Source organism: Pan troglodytes, chromosome 23, assembly GCF_028858775.2.
Source record: "Pan troglodytes isolate AG18354 chromosome 23, NHGRI_mPanTro3-v2.0_pri, whole genome shotgun sequence".
NCBI lineage: Eukaryota > Metazoa > Chordata > Mammalia > Primates > Hominidae > Pan > Pan troglodytes.
This window is the reverse complement of record NC_086016.1, coordinates 39,388,134-39,415,923: the sequence shown is the minus strand read 5'-3', so window position 1 is coordinate 39,415,923 and position 27,790 is coordinate 39,388,134. Positions and strand designations below refer to the sequence as shown.

At 58.3% G+C, this 27,790-nt stretch overlaps 1 protein-coding gene across 7 annotated transcripts in view; it reads left to right on the top strand.

Annotated features, from left to right (window-relative positions):
* ELFN2 (extracellular leucine rich repeat and fibronectin type III domain containing 2) overlaps window positions 1-27,790 on the top strand; it is a 59,855-nt gene that overhangs the window by 22,143 nt on the left and 9,922 nt on the right. For 3 of the 7 annotated variants that reach the window (XM_054675891.2, XM_016939116.4, XM_016939117.4), the window contains one exon: window positions 15,757-20,817. The exons of 3 other annotated variants lie outside the window; for them this stretch is intronic. The gene's annotated coding sequence lies outside the window, so the exon portion shown is untranslated. Of the gene's footprint in view, window positions 1-15,756; window positions 20,818-21,446; window positions 21,617-27,790 lie in introns of those variants that run through there. One more of the 7 variants, XM_054675892.2, reaches the window with a different exon arrangement.

Sequence of the window (27,790 nt, the reverse complement as noted above, 5' to 3'; positions counted from 1 at the left end):
CCAGGCAGGTGACCCATGCCTGACATGTTTTCTTATTTCATGTTTACAGTGACCCCATGAGCCATGGGGTTGATACCTTCACTATCCCCAGTTTACATTTTAAGAAGCTGAGGTGGCCGGGCATGGTGGCTCATGCCTGTAATCCCAGCACTTTGGGAGGCCGAGGTGGGTGGATCACCTGACGTCAGAGGTTCAAAACCAGCCTGGCCAACATGGCGAAACCCCCTCTCTACTAAAAATACAAAAATTAGCCGGGTGTGGTGGAATGCACCTATAATCCCAGCTACTCAGGAGGCTGAGGCACAAGAATCGCTTGAACCCGGGAGGCGGAGGTTGCAGTAAGCCGAGATCACGCCATTGCACTCCAGCCTGGGCAAGAGCGAGACTCCGTCTCAAAAAAAAAAAAAAAAAAAAAAAAGCTGAGGTTCAGGGAGGTGAGGGGCCTTGCCCTGGTTCCACAGTTGGTAAGTAGGGGACCCAGGATTCAGCCCAGGGCCTGATGCCCAGCCCTTCCTTCTTGATCACCAGCAGGTAGCTGGAACTCCTGTGTCTCTGGGGCTCAGCTAAGGATCTGGGGGGATGGCCCTCCTCACAACAACCTATGTGGTAGGTATTGCTTTTATTCTCATTTTACAGATGGGGAAGTTGAGGCTCAGAGAGGTGAAGTGACTTGCCAAGGATCCCATAGCTGGTGAGGTGTTGGGTTCGGGCTTTGAACACAGGCGGATGTGGCAGGCTCCTGAGCACCAGCATCCACTCCCAGCTGCTGCACCTGTCCCTGAGCGCTGACCCTCCCAGCCTGGGTGTCAGCCGCTGCTGTCGGGCCAGCATCTTAACAGCTGTGTGCAAGGGAAGCCTGAGTCTCCATCCTCCGCTGTCACCTGCCTCTGGCTGTAGGACATTGCGTGTGGCCACCTGCTGACTGGTCACTCCTTTGGGGTGTTCCTCTGACCCCTAAAGCTCAACTGGTCCCACCCGGGCTCTGCCTCTGTCCTCCTACACTGCTATTTGCCCATTCTCTGAGGCTCCCTGTTCCAGGGCAGGCACTACGCTCACTCAGCCACCCACCCAGACCCTGGTGGCATCCCTGAACTCCCCCCTTGGTCTCTCTCTTCATCCTGCCCAACTCTCTTCACTAAGCCTGACTCAAATCTGCCTTCATGTGCCCACCCTGCTGTCCTTGCCTGCACCAAGTCACCCTCCAGGCCCGTCTCGTTGCAGCCTCCTCACAGGCCGCTGGCGCCATTCCCGCCCCTCCGATGCATTCCAAACCCTTCCATTGGTGTCACCCCCCAGCATGTCACTGGCTCCCCACTGCCCTTGGGCCAAGATCCAGAACCTTGAGATCTGCAAGGAGTTGGCTCGGCCTTGGGGCTCCCTCTCCTTCTGATGTTCCATTTATCTTGATCTCAGTTCTCCTGACCTTGTTCCAGTTCCTCAAAAGTGCCACCTTCTGGGTACCACATACGTGGTTCCCTCACCAGAATCACCCTCAGCAAAGCCTTCCTGGACCCCAGGACAGATGAGGCCCCTCAGGTGTCCATGCGCTGGGGACGTCCCTCTCTTTCTCCCAAGAGCCCTTTGAGGGGAGTGGTGTTGCCCATTTTACAGACAGGGAAGCTGAGACTCAGAAGGCTAAGCTGGCAGCCAAACCCAAGGCTCTCTCATTCTGGGGCCTGTGGTCTCCTCGGCGTGTGCAGGTGCGTGTACACGTGTGCATACACGGCGGGCACCGCCGATGGCTGGCTGTGTGAGACCTCGTTTGGGCTGAGATGATGAGCCTCGTTGGGGAGAGGAGGTCCCGGATGGTCTCTGGGTGCCTGGCCTGCCTTTTCTGCCTTTTCCTGTGGTGGGGGTGAGGGCCTGCTATGTGAATTTGGGGCGAATGTCAGCCCCTCGCTAGACCCCGAGGCCGCAGCCTCCCAGGCCCTCTCGCTTCTCTCCCTTTGCTTCAAAACAAACACCCGGGAGCCCAAACCGCCCATCCAGCCAAGGCACAGATGGAGTCGGAATTAATTAGTCCTGTTGCCCAGGCAACCGGGACCCAGACCAGGATCGAGTCTTCTCTCGGCCCATCCCCACCCTCCGGCCCCTCGCCCGCCTTGCATGGCCCCGCCCCTTAGGAGCCTGGCCCTGCCGTCTGCCCTGGGGATGCCCTCGGGGACTCCTCCTAAATCGGGAAGGTGGTGGTAGGGATGTCTAGGAGCTGGGTTTCACTCTGGGCTTGGTGGGACCTTGGGCAAGTCCCTGCAGTGCTGGGAGCCTAGCTTTGTTCTGCAGAATGAATGGATGGACAGGTGCACCTGCCTGGGGGTTGGGGGAGGAGCATCATGGAGTGATACCTCATGGGGGACTTGAGATTGGTGAGAGAGGGAAGAATGAAAGTGGCCTCAGCTTGGGATGTTGTTGGGGAAGCTGTAGCTGGTAGTAACTGGGATAGGCTGGGGCTATGGCTTTTTCTGCGCGATGCCAGCAGGAGGGGGCAGTTGTGGGCAAGTGAGGCATGGTCTCTGGCCCGGGCCATTCTTGGAAGTGGGCTCAAGTGGAGGATGTGGAGGAGACCTGAAGGGAACAGGCCACCTCTAACCCCCGTCTCCTATCTTTCAGAGTCCCCAGTGCTGTGCTCGGTGCACAGCAATGCCACCCTGGCTTGGCATGCCTCGGGTTGGCTGGGACGAGGCCCAGCGCATGCTCTGGCTTCTGCTCAGCCTCCTGCCTGGTCCTGGGACCCACGGAGCCCCTGGAGGCTGAACACCGTCTCTCCTGCCACCTGCGTAACTGGCCATTTATTTGCTCCTCCAGCTGCCAGGGAGGCTTCCCTGAAACTGTCGTGGTGGCACAGGGGCTCAGGAGAGAAGACAGGCTGGGACTGGTGGCTGCACTCTCACCTTGGCTCCACAGCCCCTTCCTTGGGAACTGTGGGCAAGTTGCTGCCCCCCTCATGAGCCTCGGTTTCCTTATCTGTCAGCTGGGCCTAGTGATGCCTCTAGTGAGATCACCAGTTGGAAAGGCTTTTGAGAGGCAAGAACTAGGGGTGGGAAACTCAGACGCTCACCGGGGCCGGGTCACTGCAAGGCGCATGTCTGGTCTGTGTAGGGCAATAGGGTGTGGTGGGCCTGTGGCAAACTCCAGCGGTCAGTTTGGATGGCATCAAAACTCAAATGTGTGTCAACACCAGAGTCTGCCAACAAAACCGAACCACAGGCTGCCTTTGGAGCTGCCAGCTTGCCCCGGAAGGCAAACTCTACAAATGGATTAACCGGAGGGTATTTAACTCTTCTTTACATAATAGCATGGGCTAACATTTATTGAGGGTTTGCTCTGTGCCAGAGACAACTAAGCACTTTACTTGGATTATCTCCTCTGATCCTCCCAGGAACCCCAAAGCAGGCAGGGTGCAGCTACTGTTCCTACTTCATAGATGAGGCAATTAAACCACAGAGAGGTTAAGTCAGGAGCCCAAGGTCACACAGCTGTGGAGGAGGGAGCAGGGCTCACTCTTGGGCCTTCTGATTCCTTATCTGGGGCTTCTTCCTTCAGCCTCCCTGGGGCAGGTTGAGGCAAGGGCAGGCCCCGCAGGCAGGGAAAGATGGAAGACGGAAAAGACAAGCTTTTCCCTTGTCGCCAAGGAGGCTGGGGGCGGGGAGAGGAGAAGCAAAATTAAACAAATGAAGGGTGTTGTGGAGCTGGGGAAGAATAACTTATTTTTTATGGGCTTGTTAACATTTGTGAAGTTAAGTAAGCAGGAATTTATGCCCCTCGTTTGCATGCATTAAAGGGAGGGCTGCCGGGCCGGCTTGGTTACTGGGAAACCTCACGCGCCTCCTAGGGCGGTGGCCCCCAGGCTCGCATTAGGCAGCTCCTGTGCAGGGATGGTTTGTTTGGGCTGTTTCTAGTGATTTCTGCAGGTCCAGCTGGGGCCGTGTTTCCTGAGGGCCCACTGTGTGATTGGCCTACCCTGGCTGCAGCCTCTTCCCTCCCTGCTGGGAGTGGAGCAGCTGGCCTGAATCCCATCACAGTGGCTTGGCCCTTAGTTCACTGGCTGAATGTTCTAGAAACTGTTCCAAGCCTCCTCAGGGACTTGAGAATGTGCAGGAGGCCCCATGACCACCAGCTTTGCTGCCTAAGAGCTGTGAGACCTGAGGCATGTTGCTTTGGCTCTCTGGGCCTCGGTTTCCTCATCTTTAAAATGAGGACAATGATAGTGTTATATATACTGCCCAACTGTGTGTCCCTGTCTTAGACACTGCCCACCTGAGATGACACTGGCTGGTTGGGGAGCTGTGCTCCCTTTGCTAGTTGACCTGCTTTTTGGAGACCCTTTGTCTCCAATAGGCCTGAGAGCTAGGTGACCCTTCCTCTGGAAGACCAGGCAGCCCCACCTGGCCTAGGCCCCACGGCCCCCGCACGTTCCGCTTGTAATTCCTGGTACCCTGTTTGACTGACTCCCTTGGGGCTGTGAGCTTCCTCAGGGCAGTGCCATGTCTGTTGAGGTCATTGCCAGTCCCCTGCACTGTCCCCAGGACTTGGCACAGAGCCAGGACTTGAGAATCGGTATGAAATGAATGAGTGAATGAAATACTTAACCTGTGTCCGTTTTCGCCACTTAGGGATTACGAGTCCCTTCCAGGTGTGTAGTGATTTATGGGTTTGAAAGCACTTTCAGGCTAATGCCCTCGTTTGATCTCCACCTTTAGATCCCTCTACAAGAAGGCAAGGCAGGGCCTGTGTTCGGCATGGACTCTCCCACGCTTTTGTTTGTTCAAGGAAACTCTTGAACTCCTGTTCTGGGCCGGGTGCTGGGACCCTGGCGGGGAGTGAGGCCATGTCCTTCCCTCCAGGGGCTCAGGGGCTGCTCCCAGCAGGCGTGCCCACTGAGGGTGGGTGGGGAGGCTGAGGGGGCCTTGGGGAGTCCTGGCACCCCTGCAGGCCTCAGGCTCCTATCTGTCTAATGGGTGACAGCGAAGACGTTTAAGCTCTTCCAATTCTGCCAGGCTGTGATTCTTGGTAGTCAGGTTTGGTCACCAGGCACCTGCTAGGAGGCCCTAAGATGCCAGAATGCCTTTGCCCCAGCCCTGCCCAGGCAGCCCTGGCCCTCCAGGTGGCTGAGGTGCTCCTCAGGCACAGGTGTGTGGGCCTCCGGGGGTGAGGGGAGGGGACAACTGCCCCTGCTGCTACCCCCAGGCCCGTGTCAGTGGGGGCAGCTCTCTGTCCACAGTGGGAGTCGGCCCGTGGACAGAAGGTGAAGTCTGATTGGACCGGAGTGGGGTGGGATGGGGGTAGACACGAGGGGGTGGGTCAGCATCTCTGAGTGGAGTGGAGGGTGGTTGAGGCCCCTGACCTGGGAGGATAATAACCCCGCCTTTCCTTACATTCTTCTCCCTTGCACCCCCTTGCCCCTCCCAGTTTTCCAGGGACCTGCTGCATGGGCTGGGGACGTGGAGGGCTTGGCCTTTGGAGGCAGGGAGTGGGTGGTTGCAGGCCTCACCCTGCAGCAGCCTGGCTTTGGGCAGTTGTTTCCCTTCTCTGTGCCTCAGTTTCCTCCTCTGTCCTTTGCGAATGATGCTGGTTTGAGGGTTCAGTGGGTGCTGAGGAAGCACGTGGTCAAGCTCTGCAAGCCCTTCCTTCTTTCATTTACCAGGAGGAGCAAGGCGGCCATGGCGGGGAGGTGGTGGCTGGAGCAAGTGAGTGAGGTGGGAGGTGAAGAAGTGAAGTCTGGGAAGATTTTGGATACTATTCCAATCTCATGGGAGCCAGCAGCCGGTGAGGGCAGAGGCCGGTGGCCCAGGTGTGCGACGCAGGGGGCTCAGTGGGGGTGGGAGAGGTGGGCTGGTGGTCCCCGTGGTCGGTGGAGGTGGGAGAGGTGGGCTGGTGGTCCCTGTGGTCGTTGGAGGTGGGAGAGGTGGGCTGGTGGTCCCCGTGGTCGGTGGAGGTGGGAGAGGTGGGCTGGTGGTCCCCGTGGTTGTTGGAGGTGGGAGAGGTGGGCTGGTGGTCTCCGTGGTCGGTGGAGGTGGGAGAGGTGGGCTGGTGGTCCCCGTGGTCGGTGGAGGTGGGAGAGGTGGGCTGGTGGTCCCCGTGGTTGGTGGAGGTGGGAGAGGTGGGCTGGTGGTCCCCGTGGTTGGTGGAGGTGGGAGAGGTGGGCTGGTGGTCCCCGTGGTTGGTGGAGGTGGGAGAGGTAGGCCGTTGGTCTCCGTGGTCTGATCAACTTGCTTGCTGCGCCTCCAGGCACTCAGGGGTGGCACAGGAGGGAGCATGTTTCCTCAGCAGACAGTTCTCAAGGAGCCAGTATGGGCCTGGGCATGAAAAGAGTCCCTGCCCTCAGGAAGCCCACACAGGGGCAGACTTGCCAGCCAGTCCTTACAGGGTGGCTGAGGCCTGGTGGGCTGGAAGGCTTCCTGTAGGAGGCAGCTTTGAGTCCCGCCTGAGAAGTAGCACTCACTGGGCGGGGATGGGACAGGAGGGTACTCCAGGCCGGGGAATCTCAAGGGGAAAGGCCAAGAGCTGCAAAAAGCCTCTCCGAGTTCAGAGAGGGGTAAGAAGCTCACGTGCCCATCCCTGGGAGTGGGGAGGGAGGATCCAGGAGTCTGGGGAGGACACCAGAGGCCCCTGAGCTCCCTCCGGGCCAGGAGAAGGCTGGACGCTGTGTCTTCCAGCAGCAGGGAGCATGTATGTGTTTGGGAACAGGCCAGGTGGATGCTGTGTTCCAGGAAGGAGCTGGTAGGGGAGCTGAGGAATTACAGGGGGTGTTTCTTGGAGGTGCTGTTCTGGGGTGGGGCTGGAGGTGGGAAGGTGGGTAAGGCAGGAGTGGAAGTAGAGGCCCAAGCAAGGGAGGAGGCTAGGAGATCCCGCACCAGCTGGAGAGGTGCACATGTGTGCACACATGACATGTGTAGATGCGTGTGTGTGCACGCCTGCGTGTGTGAAGTGGGGAGCAGTTTGTCCTGATGGTATTGGAGGGCACATTGCAGAGACAGAACCAAGCCAGATCATGAGGGGCCTAAACTGTGGAGCAGAGGAGCTGGGGAGGCGCCAGAGGCTTTAGAGCAGGGCGGCGATGTGAGTGCGCTGCAGGAGGCTTCCTTGGGCTGCTGTGCAGAGGATGGGCTGAGGCAGGGTAGGCGACAGTCAGTTAGGAGACTGCTGTGCTGGGGGGCTTTACTGGGGTAGGGGGAAGGGGCCGGACAGGAGCGGGGTTGGTGGAGCCCAGGTCGGCTCAGTGGAAGAGGTAGCATTTGATGAGAATGTAAAGGGTGAGAGGTTTGCTTTCTGGAAGTGGAAGGAGAGGCACCGCAGGTGGCTGGAACAGTCCCTACGAAGGCTTGCAGGAGGGAGAGGCCAGGCTGGAGGCCAGTATATTCAGGGGCCTTTGAGGAATAAAGGGCAGGTTGGAGTCAAAAAAGAATGTTGTTTAGTGAGGCCCTCCGTGTGCCCGGCACGGTCTACCCAGGCCTGAGCGCTAGCTCCACCGCCCACAGCTGCCTGGCTCTGGGTAAGGCGTTTGACTCTGGCACCTTCATTTCATTGTCTATCAAATGGGGACCCTGTTAGACTCAGCCTCCCAGAGTCACTGTGAGGATTAGATGCAATAATCCACCCGCAGCGTGGCCTGGAAGATGTTCGGCTGTTATTGGCTGTGTCCTTACCGTCTCATTTGACACAGCAACCCTGCAGGGCAGCCTCGCACCCCCAGGGACCAGTGCAGACGTCCGCTCAGAGAAGCTGCACAGGCTGCCGAGGCCACACAGCTGAGAGGGGAACCGAGCAAGGGTCTGAGTCCAGGTTATGAGGACCCCAGACTTGGCGTTCTTTCCCGGGTGCCCACAGCCTCCCAGAACGCCTGTAAAATGCCCAGCCCAGTAAACTCGTTCCCCTCCTTGTGCTTAGGACGCTCCTGGATCCAATGTAAGAAGAAGTGGGCAGGAGACCAATGCCGATCTCTGGGTTCAGGTCAGCTGCTTGCTCTTGGAGCCTCAGTTTCCTCATTTGGAAGTGAGAGCCCCACGTCCCCACATAAGAAGGTCACGCGGGGCTCCCACAAGGCCAGCAGCGTCAGCTGACCTTGGGGTCTAGGCGAGGCTTCCGGCAGGGGCTCTGTCCACGTTCCCCCTCCTTTCCCTGTCCCTCTGCACCCGTCTGACCAGACTGTCCTGAGGGCAGGGCCAGCATGGGAGCCATCGTACTGGACGGCTTCCTGATGGTCACAGCAGCCAGAAGGAGCTGGGAGGCCTGGCTGTCATCAGTCATAATAATGGGCACACTCAGCGTGGGTGGGGGTGAGCGAGTGGAGACGGACGCCAGCTGGGAATTACATGCCTGGGGGCCTATGTTGTTCTTTTGTGTTTTCAATTTTCACTCCCTGGGTGCCTTCTCTGTGCCAGGCTTCTCACTGGGGGCACTGAGGGGGCACAGAGGGGCACGCCGTGCTTCCTGGCCCTCTGGAGGGGACACAGTGACCCTTCAGTGGGATGCCACTTGGAGCTGGTGAGCATGGGGGTGCTGTGGAGTGGAGTGGTGAAGCCAGACCAGGGATTCAAAGAAGGCTTCCTGGAGGAGGTGATGCCCGAGCTGAAGCTGGTAGGAGTTCACCGTGTTGGTGGTCACCCACCAAGAAGGAGGTTAGCCTCTAGCCCTGGGGCTGCAGGGAGCCCTAGAAAGATTTTGAGCAGGAGAGACAGCATCAGAGCTGCCCTCCGGAAGCCTCCCTCTGCCTGGAAAAAAAGGAGATCCCTGTGAGTGATAGGCAAGTGATGATAGTGGCCTGTCCTGGCATGGACTTGGAGGCTGGTCTGATCTTCATCTTCCAGTGGGAGAGGCAGGAGTTGACGGGAAAGCTGGGATCTGGGCCTGAGCAAGCAGGCAGGCAGTGGTGACCATGACTGAGCGCGATCTGAGCAGCCAGGGGCATGCATGAAGCCACCCTGGAGGAGAGGGCAGACGAGGGTGCCACAGGCCAAGGACAGAGCCTGGAGGAGCAGCAGTGGTTAGTGGGTCGGGGCAGGAAGGGGGCGCCTGGAAGGGAAGGGGGCGTGGCTGGGAGGCTGTAGGGCTCAAGGCTCTTGTCCTCTCTGGGTTCAGTTTCCTCACCTGCTGCATGACAGGGGCCTGGGTAGTGCTAAGGGATCTACCAGCTCTGACCTCCTTCAAAGTGCCCCAGAGGGTCTGAAAGTAGATGGCACAAGTTGTGCCCGCTGGGGGATCCTGGCACCCAAGCAGTTCTGCTCCTGGGGTTTGGAAATGAGTGCGCTAACAGAGTTGGCTTCTGCAGCATTTGCTGAGCCTCTTCTGCACGCTGGCCCCATGTTGGGGGCCGGGGACATGGTGGGGACACAGCCCTCGTCCCACCCTTGGGGTGTGCAATGCAGAAGCACCTAGAAAGCCAGGAGTGTTAGCTCACTTTCGGCAAACCCAATCTGAAAATTCAAGCTTTTGATGGGGAATTGGAGGCTGATACTTAGTTTATAAAATAATTCACAGGAAGCTTTCTTTAAATAGCAAAGTCTCTGGCGCATTTGTCCGTCTGTGAGTTCCTGGCTTGTCTTTGTGTTTTCCACGGTGTGCCTGAAATCCTAGGCCAGGTGCTCATCGGATGTGGAATGTCTGGTTAGCTGGATGCAGCCCCTTCCGGGGGTCTCCAGCCCTCCGGTGGTAGCGGGTCCTCAGAGGTGCTGAGCCTCCCACTTAACCACCAGCTTCGGGTATCTGGGGGCTCAGCTGTGTCCGTGACCCTTCTTCTGGCTTCCTGTTGGGTCTGTGGTGCTTGTGCTGACAGCAGACAGGGACCTGCACCCTGCTTGTCCCCTGAGCCCTGAACAGGTGGCTCCCTGCCCCTCCCACCCTGGGCCTCCCTTGGTGATGCCCTGCACGCCAGACACTAGTTTTGCAGGTCTTTGCAGCCCACGGTGCCAAGCCCAGGACCTGGTGTGTGGTGGGCCCCTGGGTGCACGGATATTGTGCCAGTGCTGACAGGACCCCCAGGTTGTCTTGTCCACATCCCCTGCCCCCCGTGGGTGAGGAAGCCAAGGCCCAGGTAGAGAAGGACTTTGCTCAACTCCTGGCTGCCACAGAGCCAGCCAAGGGGTGCCTCTCTCCCTAGAGTGCCCCTGACAGCACAGGAGGCTGGGAAGGAGATCTGGGCAGAGCTAGAGGGGACAACACCTTGGTGTGCCTCAGGCCCTGCCGCTTCTTAGCTGTGTGCCTTTGGGAAGTGGCTTCACTGCTCTGGGCCTGATCCCTCGTGTCTCAGATGGGTAGAATAACAGTGCCCGTCTCCCAGGGCCGTGGAGGGGTTTTCATGAAGTGATTGATGTAAATGCCTACTTGGGTCTGGCGTGTGGTCGGCACTCGATTGATGCTCCTTGACTACTTCTAGGACGTTTCTTCTGGTGCTGGAACCAGGCACAGGCAGAGCCAGGTTTGAATCCCAGCCTCACCACTTACCAGCTGTGACGCTGTGAGGCCACTTTGTCTTTCTGAGCCTCTGTTTTCTCATCTGAGAAATTAATCCAACAATCTTTATTTATTTATTTTTGAGACAGAGTCTCACTCTGTCACCCAGGCTGGAGTGCAGTGGCGTGATCTTGGCCCACTGCAACCTCTGCCTCCTGGGTTCAAGTGATTCTCCTGCCTCTCAGCCTCCCGACTAGGGACTGTAGCTGGGACTACAGGCGTGTGCCCCCTTTCCCAGCTAATTTTTGTATTTTTAGTAGAGACGGGGTTTCACTATGTTGGCCAGGCTGGTCTCGAACTCCTGACCTCGTGATCCGCCCGCCTCGGCCTCCTAAAGTGTTGGGATTACAGGCGTGAGCCATTGCGCCCGGCCTGACGATCTTTATCTTGACACCCTGTAAGGTCGGGGGTGGGTGTTGAGTTTGCGGCAGCCAACCCAGTGCTCAGTCCCAGGCGAGGAGTGAAGAGTTCTTCATTTACAGCGTATGAGGCACTGTTGACAGTCACCACGGCCCGTGGGATGAAATTGCTGTCTGCACTCGATGGAGGCATTCCTTTAAGCTGCGGGATCGCTCTGCCTACTGTGTGCCGGGGCGGGACCTGCGGGGGAGGACTCACGGTGCTGGCCACTGCGGCCCCCTGACGGTCCACGGGGGCTGGACACTCACCAAGGAGTCATCCTGGGAGAGGTGAGGCTGCCCGGGAGGAGGGCAGGAGGGAGCCTGGAACAGGCGGCCGGGCCAGGCCCTTGAGGGGCCTTGACCTTCAGGAGGACGTCTGGCTTTAGCCTGGGAATTGTGGAAGCGGCTGAAAGGGTGTTAAGAAAGAGGCCTCGGTGAGTCCATAAAAGAGCACCCGAGCCGAGCAGAGGAAGGGGAGGACCTTGGGGCACACTAGAGACCCTGGGAGGTGGGTGCTGCCATCCAGACAAGCTTGGACTGAGGGGCGGCAGCGGACACACAGGTGTGTGGCCTGGAGAGGTGTTGAGGTGGATGGGAAATGAGAGACGAGGGAGAGGGTGGAGTCAGACATAATTTGGATGATGAGACTGAGGCACAGAGAGTTTCAGTAAGGGGCTCACAGTCACACAGCCAGTGGGGCCAGGAGCAAAGGCTCCATCCCGGCATCTGTACGAGGTGGCAGCTGGGCCTGTGGACATCAGTCGCAGCCTGGTGTGCATGTTAGGTGGAGGTGGCAGGCGGGTCAGAGCCAGCAGGAGTGATGCTGGCGGTGGCATCATCACGCTTCATTTGCAGTGCTCCTTAGCGCCAGGCATAATGGAGATGGATTGGGGCATCTGCCAGCGAATGGGGGACCCGTTCCGTGTCGCCTGCAGCTCCATTAGGCAGAGATCGGGCCTATAAAGGAAGAGCTTGGGAAGAAGGTGCTGGAAGGAGCCAGGGCAAGAGGGTGGCCGAGTGCCGGGGCCTCCTGTTGGCACATGTGATGGGGACGCCCTGGGGACCCAGAGTCAGCGAGGCCTGGGTGCAGAGCCAGCTCCAGCCTGGCTTAGGGAGATGACTTGACCTCACTGGCCTCAGCTTTCCTATCTGTTAAGTGGAGGTTGATCTGAGGATGGGACCGTATGGGACTTAGCGCAAGGCCTGGGGCGTGGTCCAGGCTCAGGAAGTGCTGGGTGCTGTTATTATTACTGTTGTCCTCATCGATACTGTTGTGTGGCAGTTAGAGTCCAGCAACTGGTGGGGGGTGTCAGTTGTCCTCTCTGATTTGGGACGTGTCATGGTCTGCCAGGCCCAAGCCGAGTTAGCCCGGAGATGCTGCCCTCAGGATGATGGGCCAGTGCCAGGACCTGAGGCCCACTGACTGCAAAGCCCAGGCCCAGGCCCAGGTGTGAGTGGAGGCTGTTGATGGGGGAGCACAAGGAAACCTCCAGAGAGGATCGGCTTCCATTCTGGGGAGGGATTACGTGAGTCCAAGAAAGACACGCAGAGAAAGGACAAAGGATGAGACAGGGCCACCTTGATGAGGCCATGTGGTGGTCAGAGACCATCCTTTGCCTGATTTTACCAGGTAAACATGCAGGAGGCTCAGAGAGGGTGAGGGCCTGGCTCAAGGTCACACAGCAGCTGTCACTGGGAGCAGGCCTGCTAGCCCCGGGGCCTGGGTGCTGTCCCCCTCTGTGAAAGAGGGGTGTGATCATTTATCAGGGGAGTTTAATAATGAATGAAGTTGAAGTGTCTTTAATGCAGGCAGCAGGCCTGAAGTAATAAGGGACCCTGTATTAATTCAGAAGTTAATGAATATGCAGGTGTGTCTGAATGATTAATGGGGCTCCTGAAGGCCTTGGAAAGGGGTGCGTGAGCTGCTGCTGATGGAAATATGAATATTACATACATCTGGGAAGTCGGATAAACCAGGGAACAGATGGGCATTAACCAACCAGAGGTCTCTAGCAGCCACTGAGAGTGGAATATACAGATATGTGGGGGCAAATATACAGTGGCGTGGGGAGCATGCTCACTTTCTTGCAATGTGATCTTGAGGATGTCACTTAATCTCTGAGAGCCTTACTTCCCTTATCTGCAGAACGGGCATAAAAATAATACCTGGTTCTGGCCGGGCGCGGTGGCTCACACCTGTAATCCCAGCACTTTGGGAGGCCAAGGCGGGTGGATCACGAGGTCAGGAGATCGAGACCATCCTGGCTAACATGGTGAAACCCTGTCTCTACTAAAAATACACAAAAATTAGCTGGGTGTGGTGGCGGGCGCCTCTAGTCCCAGCTACTCAGGAGGCTGAGGCAGGAGAATTGCTTGAATCTGGGAGGCGGAGGTTGCAGCGAGCCCAGATTGCGCCACTGCACTCCAGCCTGGGCGACAGAGTGAGACTCTGTCTCAAAAAAAAAAAAAAAAAAAAAAAAAAAAAAAAAAAAAAAAATCCAACAAACAAACAAACAAAAAACACAACAAAAAACTGGTTCCTAGGATCCTGAGGATGAAATGTGAGAGAATCCCTTAACAAGGGTGGGCTCACTGTGAGCATCTCACAAACACAGGTGAGCCTTTTTAGAGACGAGGGCAGAGAAGTGGTTGAGGAGGGCCAAGGAAAGTCTAACGGTAGCAGTTAAATTCCCTTAAGATGGACGGTGCTTCTGTTGCACTGACAGCAAGAAGGAAGAACAAAGATGAATGGCACTTTACAGTTTTTAAAGGGGAGTCGCCCGTTGGTTATCCTTTTCCTCCTCCTTGCAGCAGGTGCGTGGGGCAGAGGAGATGGGTCTTGGGGAAACTGAGGCTCTGAGGGGGCCGGTCACTGCCCATGTCACCCAGCCACGCGAGGGCCAGTTGGGCTCAGGCCCAGGTCTGCACCCCTTCCTCCTGAGTCTCAGAGGATGTGGGACCCACGCACTGCCTGGGAAGGCCCTTTCCAATATTTGCCAGGCCTGGGGCTGGGCACAGGTCATTTCTCAGAGCCTCAGTTTCTCTCCCTGTCATGTAAGGGTCTGTCTGCCGCTTGGGGTTGTTTTGAGGCTCTGATGAGGAAGTGGGACACTGTCCCTTCACCTATGCCTGGCCTTCGGGGAGTCCCAGACACCGTCCCTTTGATGGTCAGACTGCTGTATCAGCTGGACTTGCATCTGGGGAGTCGTGGGTGCTGAGCCACTTTAGCTGTGGGCTCTTGGGCATGTCTCTTGTCATTTCTCGGCCTCAGTTCCCTCATCCTTCAAGCAGGCATGACAGTGTGGCTGCCATGTGTGAAGTGTGCGGGGGCCTGGCACACAGCGGGTGCCGGCGCGGTGTGCTCCTCTGTTCCTGGGCCTGTGTCATGGCCCTGTGCATGGTGGCTCTCTTGTGTTCCCAGGGTGATTTTCAGCCGTGGACGTGTACAGAGAGCCTACTGGGACGGTGCCGGGCCCTGGGTTTACAGGGTGAGTGAGACTGTCCACACTTGGTCTTTGTCCTCTACGAGGCTGTGGTCCAGGCAGAAGGTGGATGTAAAACCGGTGTCCCTGTCATGCAACCTGGTATGGGGGTCGGGAGCCAGAGGATGGCCCCCACGCAGCCTTCGGTGGATAGGGAAAGAGATGCCCATTCATCTCCCTGTCATCCCCACCAGAGCCCCAACCAGAAGGCCTGGCTTTGGCTGTGGGTCCTCCACTTGCGGGAGGCCGTGCTCACAGCATGGCTGTTTGAATGGAGAGAGAGGGAATGAATGAATGGCTGGCTTCTAGGCTCCTTTCTCTGCCTCTTGTCAGCTCCAGGCTGGTGAGCAGGGGCATAGTCAAGCCCCTCACTTGACTGTCTCAGGTATCTGGGGTGATCCTGTTGTACATCCTTCTCTTCTCCCAGGTCTCTGCCTGGGCCTCCAGGGCCTCCCCCTGGGCCAGCCTGGCTGGGGTCAGAAAACTGTGTGTTGCTGGGTAAAGAACCTTCTGGCAGTCATGGTCATGGAGCAGCCTGCTGTTGACAAGCAAGGAAACCGAGGCCCAGAAGGGAGAGGGGTGGCGGGAGGGGGCAGGGCTGGGGTTAGAACCTCTGTCTTGGCTGTGCCAGGTCAGCCGCCCTGCAGTGACCAGCCTGGCCGTGTATTTATAGTCTCTACTGATCTATATTAACACCCAGGCCTGCCCAGGCCTTTGCAGCCTGCGGATCTGAGGATGCCTTTGAACCCTCTGGGGGGCTGTGGAATCAGAGCTCACCCCCATGGGGAGGGGAGAATGCGGCTTCTCACCCTTCCCTTCACAGCTCTGGGGCTCACGCTGGGCCCTTTGCCTGCAGAATCTTTGCCAGCCTGGGTAAGGTTTGGGCCACCCTTTGGTGGGTTCAGCTTCTTCGTCTGGGGTTCATTATCACGCCTTGCTTCCCTCTGGCTTGGCAGGGAGGCCGTGTGTACAGCATGAGATCAATGCATGGGCTGTGTGGCCTTGGGCAAGCCAGGCCCCTCTCCAAGCCTCAGTCTCCTCATCTGTAGAATGGGCATCATTCGCACCCGACTCTCCTGTGTCAGGCGCTGGGCACTCCATGCTTGTGAGCTGGGGGTTACTGTTTACACTCCTCACATCTCTCTGGTCCTCATCACAAGCAGTCCTCAGAGCCTGGAGGGACCGGAGTGTCATCTCCATTTGACAGATGAGGCCAGTGAGGCCCTGCCGCAGCGTGACTTACCAGAGCCATGCTGCCTGTTGGGGCAGAATTCGGACTCATCTAAGTCTGAATGTTCCAGCTTCCCAGGCCCCCTCCCCAGGGCCCATGGGCTCCTTGGGGCAGGCCAGGTTCCTCACCCCGCCAGCTTGGTTCCCACCCCCCCGGTCCTGGGGAGAGCTCCACTAACTCTATGCTTTTCTTACAGAGCAGAGACGACTGGCCGCCCTGAGCGCAATTCAATTCAACAGACATTTACTGAGTGCCTACTATGCGCCAGGCCTTAGGCTGGGCACTGGGGGAGGGACGCAGACAGGAAGACGGGGTCCTGTCCTCAGGTAGCTCCAGGCGGGGGAGGGGGCATGGAGAAGACAGGCAAGGGCTAAACAGCTCAGCACCAGGAGGGAAGCTGCTTGGTGGGCTGGATGCAGCAGAGACCCGGGTTCAAGTGCATCACTGGAGAGCTGCTGTTCCTCGTCCGCACCTCAGTTTCCCCTACTTGTAAAATGGGGGAGATGATCTCTAGGACCCATCCAGGATTCCAAGGGCTATACCTCGGGGTTGTGGGGGCAGAGCAGGGGGGTCACGCTGCAGAAGGGAGATCTCCAGAGGCTTCTCAGAGGAGGAGGCATAAGGTCTCGGCCCAGGGGATGGGGACAGGTGGGAATGGGTCCCAGGGTTAGTACCAGCTAATCGCTAGTGAGTAACGGCCTGGTGGATATGGGTGTGGGCGTGCCCTCAATTCCATAGGGTTGCGAGGGGACATGGTGGGCTGTGAGCTTAGAGAGGGAGAGAGGGGTTCTAGGGCCACAGGTTGGGGTGTGAGCTCTATTCTGGGGCCAGTGGGAGCCATTGTGGGCTGTTGAGGGAGAGTCAGGAACAGCTGGTCCTGCTCTGTCTCACCCTCTTCTCTCTCCCTCTCTGGGGCACACTTCAGGATCACGTTCCCATAGAACCTTGCAGCCATGTGGCCTTGGCAGCACCTGCACTGTGCCAGGCACTGTGTACATTAGTCCTCATTGCGGCCCCAATTCACAGAGGAGGATGCCGAGCTCTGAGAGGAAGCTCTTGCCCAGGGTCATAATCTGACCCCCAAGCCCCGCATGCTTCTCCCACTACCTCCCCCTGAAAGAGTTCCTATTCTCTGTGACCTCTCCCATCCTGGGGACGGCCCCCACAAAGCCCCGGGGAGTGCCTGCCAAGGGCAATGCAGTTGGGTTTGGAGGGTGAGGTCAAGAAAATCCCAGATGTTAGCAGGACTGGCTTTCTCCAAGACCTGAGTTTCTGCCCTATCAGCCACCCTCTGGGATAGAGAGTGAGGCGGGGCTCCTTCCCACTTTACAGATGAGAAGACTGAGGCCCTGAGAGTCATGTGGCTAGTCCAAGGTGAAACTCAAGGGAGTGACAGCCTAGGCTAGAAGCTGGTCTCTTTATTGCCCAACCGAGGCTGGAGGGAGGCTGAAGTCCCCTGAGATCTGTGCAAAAGCTGACCCCTCCCCGACCTCCCCAGGGAGCAGAAGAGCCCAGAAGAGCATTGGAGTCACAGACCTGGTTCAAATCCTGGTTTTGTCTTTTGCATGAACTGTGTGATCTGAGCAAGTCATGAATTACTTGGAGCCTCGATTTCCTTATCTATATGAGGGCGGCGAGCTGGCCTCCTTCACTCAGCCATGAACAAATATTTATTGAGCACCTACTAGGAGAAGCAGGACCCTTCCTCGGGGAACTCAGTCCAGAGGTAGCAGCAGCAGTTATGATTCCGGTTGTGATGGAGGAAGCGCAGGGGGCTGTGGGGACCCACAGGAGAGACCCCGGCCAGGTTGGAAGAAGGCAGGCAGGTAGGAGGGCAGAACAGGCAGCGGCTCCCACAAGACCATGTGGGCTGGGCTCTGGATGCTGTTGGAATTTTCCCAGATCAGCCCGAGCCAACGAAGACTTTTCAGCAGGGAGTGCCATGCTCAGGTTGATGTTCTAGAAAGTTCATCTTCTGCTGGGTGGAGGGGGCATGGAGTGGGGAGGTAGGGTTAGAGGTAGAGAGACCAGCAGGAGCAGTAGGGGGAGGCGGCGGCACCAAGGCGGGACTAGGGGCAGGTGGGGAGGTGTGGGTGCCTCTCACTGTGTCTGGGAACTGGGAGAGAAGCAGGGGAGGAGGGGGAAGGGGCCGTGGGAGATGAGTCCAGCTGTGGAGGTGGACATGGACGAGTTTCAGGTGCCAGGGAAGGGCCCCGGAGGCAGCTGGGTACGGTGATTTGGGTGTGGTCAGCCCAGAGCTGACATTAGAAGCCTTGGGAGGGGTTGAAGGGCTCTTGGGGTAGGGGAGGGGGAAGCGGGTTTGAGAGAGGCCGTGAGCAGGGACCAGGACATCAGAGGAGGCCACTGCTTGGCTTACAAGCAGAGGAGCCCGAGGGGCCGCGGCCTGGGAGGTTGCGGGAAAGCAAAGCTGCAGGTCCCCAGCCCAGGAAGAAGGTGGCAGGACTTAGGTCTGCGGGGAGATTTCAGAAGGTGACATGTCAGGCGCTGTGCCTGGCACCAGCGCGGACGAGGTGCCCAGGAGGGTCAGCTCCTGCATCTTTTCACCTGAAGGCAGAAGCTTAGTCTGTCCCTTACCCTCCTGAGGAGGATGAGGAGGCTACAGAGGGGGAAGGTGTCGGGGAAGGAGGAAAAGGGGAAAAACATTTGCATGCATGACAAGGCTGAAGTGAGGGAGAGAGAAAGGGGGAGAAAGAGGAAAATAAATTACCATACACCGGGATCTTGTTATTCAAGCTAATTTTCAAAGGACCACAGCTGTCACACTGAGATAATTCGTTAATTATAACAGCCATTGTGCTTTGGCGATGGGAGAGAAACCGAGGCCGGGGAACAGGCTGAAGGTGGGGGTGGGAGCAGGCTATTGGGGGGCCTGGACATCAGAGAGGGGACAGGGACAGAGGCAAAGAGGGGTGTGTTGCCCTCGGGACTGAAAGGAAGACAGGCCAGGCCCCATCCTTCCTCACTGTCATTGTTGCGGTGGGTAATGAGGTTCTCCTGCCTGCCTGGCGTGTGCCACGGTGCCACGCGCCAGACCCCCACAGCGATACCTGCAGGAGGCAGCTTCCTGGAGCTGTGACCCTGCCCAGACCCTGGCCTGTGGCCATCCCCTCCATGGCCCTCTGAGCTGGTGCCCTTCTTGTCCCACTTTACAGAAGAGGAAACCGAGACCCGGGAAAGATTAGCTTGCCAGGACCACGGGGTGAGGTGGCGTAGCCTGGATTCGAGCTGAATGTGGACCCTGCGCTTCGGCAGCACGTCAGGGAGGGCCGGTCTTGGTGGACTGGCCACGCGGAGTTGGTGGCCACAGGAGCCGTCACATAGATAGCCTCACGTTCGGGCTGTGGTTTCTGCCCAGCCGGCGGCCCTCCCCGGGGAGTTTCCGGGGCTCGATGTCGACCCCTCTGCACTGACAGAGCCTCCTTGTTCTCTGCTGCTGCAGCTGCAGGCCCCCCGTGGCCTCAGAGGCGGCCGTCAGTGTGGGCTGGACCCTCCCACCTCCTCTAGAGAAAGCTGGTCTCAGGGCCAGGGGGAGGGAATTTGGGCCACCCCAGCTGGTGTCCATACTGACCCCTTGCGATCGCCTGGTTAGAGGTTCTGAAGCGACAGAAGCTGAATGGGCTGTGGCCTCAGGAGGGGTTTCTCAGCCTGGGCCTAGAGGGCTCCAGGACCCTGGGTGCTGGGCCATGCTAGGGACAGGGGGCTGGGGGCGTGGCAGGCAGGTATCCCAGTCCTAGGTGAGCAGAGTGAGGGAGTCCATGGGGAGAGGGGTGGGACCAAGGAGCCATTCCAGAAACCCCAGGGCCCCTTGGTGAGCTGTGGTGTGGCTTCAGGAACTCGGGTCTCCTGGTGTCCACAGCGGCCATGCCTGGAAACAGCACCTAGGCTAGGCCAGCTGGCAGTGTTCTGTGGGGTGGGAATAATGTTTGGGAGAGGGTAACCCTCAAACCCCAGTAGGAGCCCCAAACTTGACCCAGGCAGGGTTGTTGGCAGGGGAGAAGTGGGCCCCACAAGGTGACAGGTGGGCCTGGGGTGGCTGTGTGGGAACTCCCTTGGTTGGGGACCTCTCCCCAGTGGGGCCGCTTGGAGCCAAGGGGAAGCTGTCAGAGGGTCAGGACGGCTTAAAGTCCTGTAGAATTGGTGACCCACAGAGGCCAAGACACAGGAGACTTTTAGGACCAAATAAATGGTGGATACATCCTAGAATCCTTGAGCCCCAGACTCATAACTGGAGACCTCCCTCCCCAAATGACAGATCCATGCTGTTAGTATCCTGGTGCTAAAACCCAGGAGCCATGGGTCAGGAGGATAGGGGAGGGGGGCTTGAGGTCAGGCAGGGGTCAAGTACAGGAGGCAGGGATCGGGGCACCCTTGGGTCCCAGGCTGAGAGGCTCATAGGAATACCCCTGACAGGCTGGGTTTCTACATGTCCCCACTCTGGGGTCCCCCCTTGTTGCTGGCCTCATAAACTCCAGTGTGCAGGGGTCAGCTGGCCACCTAAACCAGAGAGGCAGGGAGGAGGTTGGATGCTGCCCCGGCCTGTGCCACTGCTGTGCCTCCGGGGCTGCAGACCCAGGGAAGCCAGATCTTCCCTGTATCTCAGTGGATTCCAGAAATGAGGATTTTTGAAATAAAATCTGCCAAGTTTTCAATATTGGCAACTGATTAAAAAAATGTGAAAACCACCAACCAGATGAAACAGGATCCCACAGCAGCTCTTGAACGGAGCCTGGGGCCGTGGAGGCTGGAAGCCACTGCGTAGCAGTTGTGAGGCCTCAGTTTCCTCATCTGCAAAGTGGGAATAGTGATAGTGCTTTTAAGATGTTTAAAGTTGGCTCAGGATTAAATGAGTTAATATGGGAAGTGCGGAGGCCCAGCCAGTGCAAGCACTGAAGACTCTTTTCATCTTGTCGGAGGCCGCCCATCCCTCCCTGGGCTACCTCTCAGGGGCCTTCGCTCTCCGACACTGGAGCCTCCATTTCCCCCTTGCGGTCCCCACATGCACTGCCCCTGTCTTGGGACAGCCCTGAGGGTACTGGAGGGCAGGGAAGCGTTCGCCCCTTGGGACCCTGGAGGAGGAGCAGGTGGAGGAGGCAGAGCCAGGAGGGCGGGCCTAGCCGGCGCCTGGTACATAGTAGGTGCTCCATAAATGTTTATTGAATGAATGAATGGAGGCCATGCAGGCAGAGGCAGCCGTGCTGCGCAGGCACTGGTGAAAGAGCGGGTCCAGTGGACACTGGTGAGTAGTGCCCAGGGGCTGCAGCTGAGGGGGCCAGCAGGGGCTGGGGGGAGGCGAAGGTCAGGTCGGGAGAGGGCAGGGGTCGGGAGTGGGAATTGGGGTCAGGTGGGGAGAGGGCAGGGGTTGGGAGTGGGAAGTGGGGTCAGGTGGGGAGAGGCCAGGGGCTGGATGGGGAGAGGGTAGGGGTCAGGTGTGGGGGCAGGGTCAGGTGTGGGAGGCAGGGTCAGGTGGGGGAGGCAGGGTCAGGTGGGGGAGGCAGGGTCATGTGGGGGAGGCAAGGGCAAGAGGGGAGTGGCTAGAGGTCGCGGGGGGTGGGGAGGTGGGGTCAAATGGGATGAGGCCAGGGGTCAGGTTGGGAAGGTGGGATCAGGTGTGGGAGGCAGAGTCCATGGGGGAGGTGGGATCCAGGGGAGGAGAGGTAAAGGCCAGGTTGGGGAGAGAAGGGGTGAGGGAGGCAGTCTCCTGAGTAGCTTGGAGGATTCTGGGAAAGCCAGGAGGTGGGTTTTTAATACAGGTCATCCTTGGCTGTGGGACAGTCCTGTCCCCAGGTGCCTGGTGGTGGGTGGGCTGGGGTGGGGGTTTGCCAGGGAGTGGGCCCTGCTCACGGGCCATGTGGTTACAGCTGCCCCTAGAACCAGGTTCAGGTGTCTCCTGTCAGGCCACGGGGTGGTTTGCCACGGCCAAGACCTTTGGTAAAACCTTCCACCCCCTGCCTCTCTCCTTCCACCAAGGCCTGGACATGGAGTAGGTACTAAAGATGACTGTGGCACCCTGTGAGCAGGGGAGGCACGGGGACCAGGTGAGCCATGCGGGGGTGACACGGTGGGCAGGTGACAGGGCTTTGGGGTGGCCCCAGCAAACCAGAGACACGTGTGTACTGTGGTTTTCCTCCAAACAGATGAGGAAACTGAGGCCCAGGGAAATGAGGTGCTGACTTGCCTGAGGTCACACTGCGGCCCAGCGGCCCAGCCCCATGTCCCTTCTTTGGCTGAGGTTATGCCTGGAGATGCGCGTCCAGAGCACCAAGGCCTTGCAGAGACCCTGACGCCTTGGCTGTCAGCTGTTGGTGCTGTGTCGTTCTTGTTAAGCTCTTTTGAGTAAGAAGGCAGCTTAGTGAAGGGGAGGCAAATCTGTCTGCCCCAGGGCCAGGGGCATAGTAGGTGTTCAGGGAATACATGTGGAATGCGTTAAGAAACGTGGGCGGGTGTGCAGCTGCTTGGGCAGCATGCCTCACCCAGCCCAGGGCTGAACTGCAGTCAGGGCCCCTAGCCTGGGCCCGGTCCCTGTTTCCCTGTGACACAGATGCAGTCATGGCCTGCTCACCCAGTGCAGAATGACACAGAGCCCGGAGCAGGTGCCAAAGCAGTGAGGGGCAGGAGCCAGCTCCCCCGGGACCCAGAGCAGCTGGTGTGCAGGGCTGAGACTAACAAGACATGATTGAATGGGGGTGGACGAACACCCAGCACCTCGGAAGAGACCTAAACAGATACTGCCCAGAGCTGCCCATGGACCTTGTGAGGGCAGCAGGGCTGCCTGGCCGTGTGTGTGAAGGGGCCTAGAGGTTTGGTTGACATCTAGGACAAGGTGAGGACAGGACGCTGGTGCCTCCTTACTCTCACTGCATGAACAGAAGCAGGGAGCCCAGCCGAGGGAGGTGGAGGCTTCTGGAGCTGATCCTGCTCTGAACGCATCGGCACTGGTGCTTGGCTCCAGGCGACACGTTGTAAGAGGGACCCTGACAGCAAGCATGACCCGGGCAGCTGTACCCAAGGGCAGGAGGGACTTGACACCACAGCGAAGGAAGAGCAGGTAGAGGACGTGGTGCTGTTTAGCTTGGATAAGCAGAGTGATAACAGACCAGGAGATGTCAGAAGGGTCTTTATGGGGTACTGGCCTCGTCCCTAGTGGCTCCAGAGAGCAAGGTGGCACCCATGAACAGAAGCACAAGGAACCAGACTTGGCTTCGTAATAGAAGAAGAAATTTCTAGTAATCAGAGCTGTTCGAGAAGGGAATCAGGGCCAGGTACCGTGGCTGGGTGTAATCCCAGCACTTTGGTAGTCGTGGGCGGGTGGATCACTTGAGCTGATGAGTTCAAGACCAGCCTGGGCAACGTGGTGAAACCCCATCTCTACCAAAAATACAAAACAATTAGCTGGGCGTCGTGGCATGCGCCTATGGTCCCAGCTACTTGGGAGGCTGAGACACGAGAATTGCTTGAGCCCTAGAGGCAGAGGTTGCAGTGAGCCGAGATCGTGCCACTGCACTCCAGCCTGGGTGACAGAGCTAGCTAGAGTCTGTCTCAAAAAAAAAAAAAAAAAAAAAAAGGCCAGCGTGGTGGCTCACGCCTATAATCCCAGCACTATGGGAGGCCGAGGCGGGCGGATCACAAGGTCAAGAGATGGAGACCATCCTGGCCAACGTGGTGAAACCCCGTCTCTACTAAAAATACAAAAATTAGCTGGGCGTGGCGGCATGCACCTGTAGTCCCAGCTACTCAGGAGGCTGAGGCAGGAGAATCACTTGAACCTGGGAGGCGGAGGCGGCAGTGAGCAAAGAAAAGGAAAAAAAAAAAGGAGAACCAGTAGCTTTAGGTGGGCTCTGAGAGCCCTGTTACTGGAGGTCTGCAGGTGACGGGACATCGTCTTCCAGGGAGGAGCCTTGGAAAGTCTGCTGCTTCCACTAGCTCAGGCTGGCCTGGGTTCTTGGCTGTGTGGTCTTGGGTGCATCACTGCACCTCTCTGAGTTTCAGTTCCTTGCCTGTAAAATGGGAGGCATAAGGACGGCTGTGAAGCTAAAAGGAAGGCTCGGCACGTTTTGTGCTCCATCATGAGCACCCCGTCACAGCGGGGGCTTCTCCCTCTGATATTGAAGATTCTTTTTTTTTTTTTTTTTTTGAGACGGAGTCTCGCTCTGTCGCCCAGGCTGGAGTGCAGAGGCGCGATCTCGGCTCACTGCACGCTCCGCCTCCCAGGTTCACACCATTCTCCTGCCTCAGCCTCCGGAGTAGCTGGGACTGACTCAGCCGAGTCAGGGGATCCAGGATCTCCCCACCATCCCTAGCCTGGAGCTCTCACTCCACACAGCATGTCCTGAGAACCCGCTGTACGTCTGACCCTGTTCTAGGCATGGGGGTTACAGCAGTGAACAAAGTCAAATCCTGCTTTGCTTTTCTGCTGGGGGTGGGGCAAGGCAGGGCAATGATGAAGAATTAAGTGACGTCAGGTAGTGCTGGCTGCTGTCAGGGGACCGAAGCCTGGGTTGGGTGAGGAGTGAGTTATCTCAGACTGGGGGGCTAGAGAAGGCGGGGGTCAGGGGCAGGGAGTGGTTGAGCAGAGATCTCAGTGAGGTGGATTATGGGGATTCTGGGGGAAGAACATTCCAGGCAGAGAGAAGAGCAAAGGTCCTGGGGTGGGGAGTGTGCCTAGGGGTTTGAGGAGCACAGCTGGCCTGGAATCAGTACTTCCTGATTGATGGAAACATCGAAATCTCTCGAGGCTTGTGGACAACTCTCCCTTGCACGCTTTCCTCTGACAGGGGCAGAAAACCCAGTAGACTGGCTCAGTGCATGTCCCGCCCCTGCCATGGTCCCAGCCCTTTGGAGGGAAGCCGGGGAGGAGAGAGCCTCTGTCTTCTCATCTGTAAGATGAGGCTGACAGCACCAGCTGTGTGGGGTTGATATAAGATTCGAGGAACATCAAATGTCAGACACAAAGGAGCATTGGATAAGGGGTATATGACTGTCTTAGAGGCCAGGAGACTGAAGCCCAGAGGAGTTAGGTAATGTGCCTGATGTCACACAGCTCAGCATTCAATCCCAGGACCCTTCCCCGCATCATCTATGCCCTGCAGTAAGGGCTCATTGCGCTGGAAATCCAAAAAGTTAACTTACCGAACGGTAGTTCCATGGTGAAGGTATAATCCTCCCATTTTACAGACAAGGAACTGAGGCCCAGGGAGCTCCATGACAAGGGAGCTCCAAGGAGCTCTAGGCAGTGAAAAGACTGGTGTTCAGACCCCCAGCTTGAGTCTCTTCCCCGGGGGGTGGCAGGCTTTGTCCCTGAGGGCAGAGTTCCTGTCCTGGTGCTAGGGTTCCAGCAGCAAGGGGTGAGGCAGCTGCCTACCTGAGAGATCTGGCTGGGCCCCAGGAGTCCTTGGTCCTCCTAATCCTCAGTAATGGCAATGACACGGATGGTGACAATGACACCTCCGGGAGCCTTGGCCAGCCTGGCTCAGGGAAGAGCCTGTGCCAGGGCTTATGAGCTGCTGCAAATGAGATTTCCCTGGCCGAGCCTCACGTCCCTGCTCCTGGGAGGCCAGGACACAGACTGCGCTTCCCCCAACCTGCTCCTGGAGCTGACGGGTGTCCCTGCAAGAGTGTGGCCACACAAGCGGGAGCCTGGGGTGGTGTGTTTGTGGGGCCTCCTGCCCTGGACTGAGCGTGTGTGTCTCTGTCATGTCTGGGATTTCGGGGGAACTCTGGAGCTGGGTGGTACTCACCTTGCCACACGGGGAGAAACTGAGGCTCGGAGAGGGCCTGCAGCTTACCTGGGTCTCAGAGCTGGTTGGGCCTGCATCTTCCCTGCTGACCTCCGCTGCCTGCATCCCCAGCTGGCCTCGCTCTGTTCACCCTCTCACCCAGCCTGGGGAGTTAGCCCAACCCCCCTCAACCCCTCCCACATGCCGCCGTGCAGTGGGGGCTCTCCCCGGGTCGGGGGTCCAGACGCTCCCCTGACAGGGAAGCTTGGGAGTCAGCCTATAGCGGAGGGCTGAGAGGATGTGACCCGGAGGTTCAGCAAGCCTGAGTCCAGGGGAACCCTGATCTTGGGTGATGAGGGTTGTGAAGAAATAACTATAAAACCCCCATTAACAACAGCGGCTGTCATTCACAGAGGCCAGGCGCTGTGCCAGGCTTGCCCTCCGAGGGGGGGCAGGGGTGGGACTGAGCCAGGACTCCTTGTCTTCTCAGTTCTGAGTCCAGAGAGGGGCCCGGGACCTAGGAGCACCCGGGCGGAAAGGGCACAAACCCAGCGGGATCACTGGGCAGCTGACTAACCGGAGAGGGGAGGCATTTGCCGAGAGTGACTTTGGGGTCTGCGGTCCTGCCCAGCTCTGAACTGAGACCCCTGCACCACCAGCTCTGCCCTCAGAGCAGCAAGTGCTGTGAGGTCTCACTGACTCTCCTCTCTGCCCATGAATGTCCCCATGAGAGGGGACGTCCTACAGCATGCAGCCTGCAGACCGGGAGCCCCCGATAACAGCATGCACCCTGGCTGTGCAGCTGTTTCTTCTGTGGTGGAAGGAGAGAGTGCCCCTTAAAGAGAGCTGGTGGTGGGGCACTTGGGGCCTGAAGGGGGAAAAGCTCTAGGGGAGGGGTCCAGTCAGGCCAGGGCACGGGAGCCCTGCTCTTTGCTGGAACATGCCACCCCCCAATGCCTGCTTGCCTGCATGGCCGCACCCCTCCTGGGCTGTGCCACCGGGCTCTGGGCAGAAGAGGCCTCTGCGCCCCACAGCTGCTTCCACTGCTCCCCTCTCCCTCTGGGCTGGTCACAGGCTGCATTCTGGTGGTTCAGCCAGACCAGGTGTCAATTGTCTCCCGGGCCTCTGGGCTGCGGGAGGGAAGCAGGTGCCCGTGTCCCCCACGCCCCCCATCTATCATCTAGATAGCTCACTGCCGTCGGTGCCTCTGTCTCAGACGCGCTTTCTCCTTTTCTCTCCTCCTCTGTCTGTCTGCTCGGCTGTCTTGATATTTTTGCTTTTCCACCATTCTCAGTCCTCACCTCCTCCCTGCAGCACCCCCTTCTTCCCGTCTCTCACCACCTGGGTATGTGGGGTGCTGCCCTGTCCCCCCTGCTGTGTGTGTGGGAGGACCACCCTCATGGGAGGAGGGGAGGGGCATGACCTTGGCCATGTGACCACTGGACCCTTAGCCTCAGACCTGAGAGGACAGGCTGCTGCCCCACCCCCCACACCTTGAGTGCCTGAACAGCTGGGCTGGGGGCCAAGTGCTGCTGTCAGCGCCTTCTCTGCCTTGGCCTCTCTGTACCCTCCCTGGCTGCGTCAGGTCTCCACGGGTGGCAGGCAGGCAGCCCGGGATGGGGACCGGGCAGCTGACGCACCTGGGACAGCACGATGGGAGCCTCCTCCCAACTCCGTCTGAGTCACGGGGGTGGGTGGGAGCTGGGCCCAGCCCAAGCCATCCTGGAGACCAGGAGAAGAGGAGAGAGGGCCACAGGCAGGTCACTTTGAGGTTCAGGTGGGCAGAGCTTGGAGTGGCTGGGCTTGGGGCACGGCGGGCCTCTGTCCACCCTGGACTGTTTGGGAAGAGCTGGTGGGGGGACTAGCTCCCCTCCCACGTGGGCCTCTTCTCCCATGCCCCTCCACGCTCAGCCTCTTTGCATCCTTTGGCAGGGCCTGGGCTTTCCCAAGGCTCCAGACAGCTTGGCTTTGCCCAATACCCTGGGTCTGGCTGTAGGGATGCTGGTTTGAGCAACTCAGATGTGAGGAGAGGGGCTGGAGTTGCATGTAGGCACACACACGTGTAGAACACACAGAACACACATGTACTTAAACATGCCAACTATAACATAGATGGGTGCTTGCATTCTCTGGGACGTCCCCGACACACATACCTTCCTGCCCCTCCACACACAAGCACATGCCCCCGAAGCTGATGCATAGGACGTGTGCACACGCGCCTGCCCGCCCATCCTTGACTTGTACACGTCAGCACACCCCTGCATCAGCACTCTGAGCCACCTGTGTGTGCACCTGCATACAAATGCGGTCCCCAGACATTCCCCGATGAGGAGGAGGGACTGCATTGGAGCAGACGAGGGTTCTCTGACAGGCCGGCTTGTGGATCTCTGAAGTGGCAAGCATGGAGACTCCGCCTCTTCCAGTACAATCTTGCTACCTGCGGGAGGGGAAACTGAGGCTCAGAGAGGGGTAGAACTGGCCTGGGATACCCCAGGA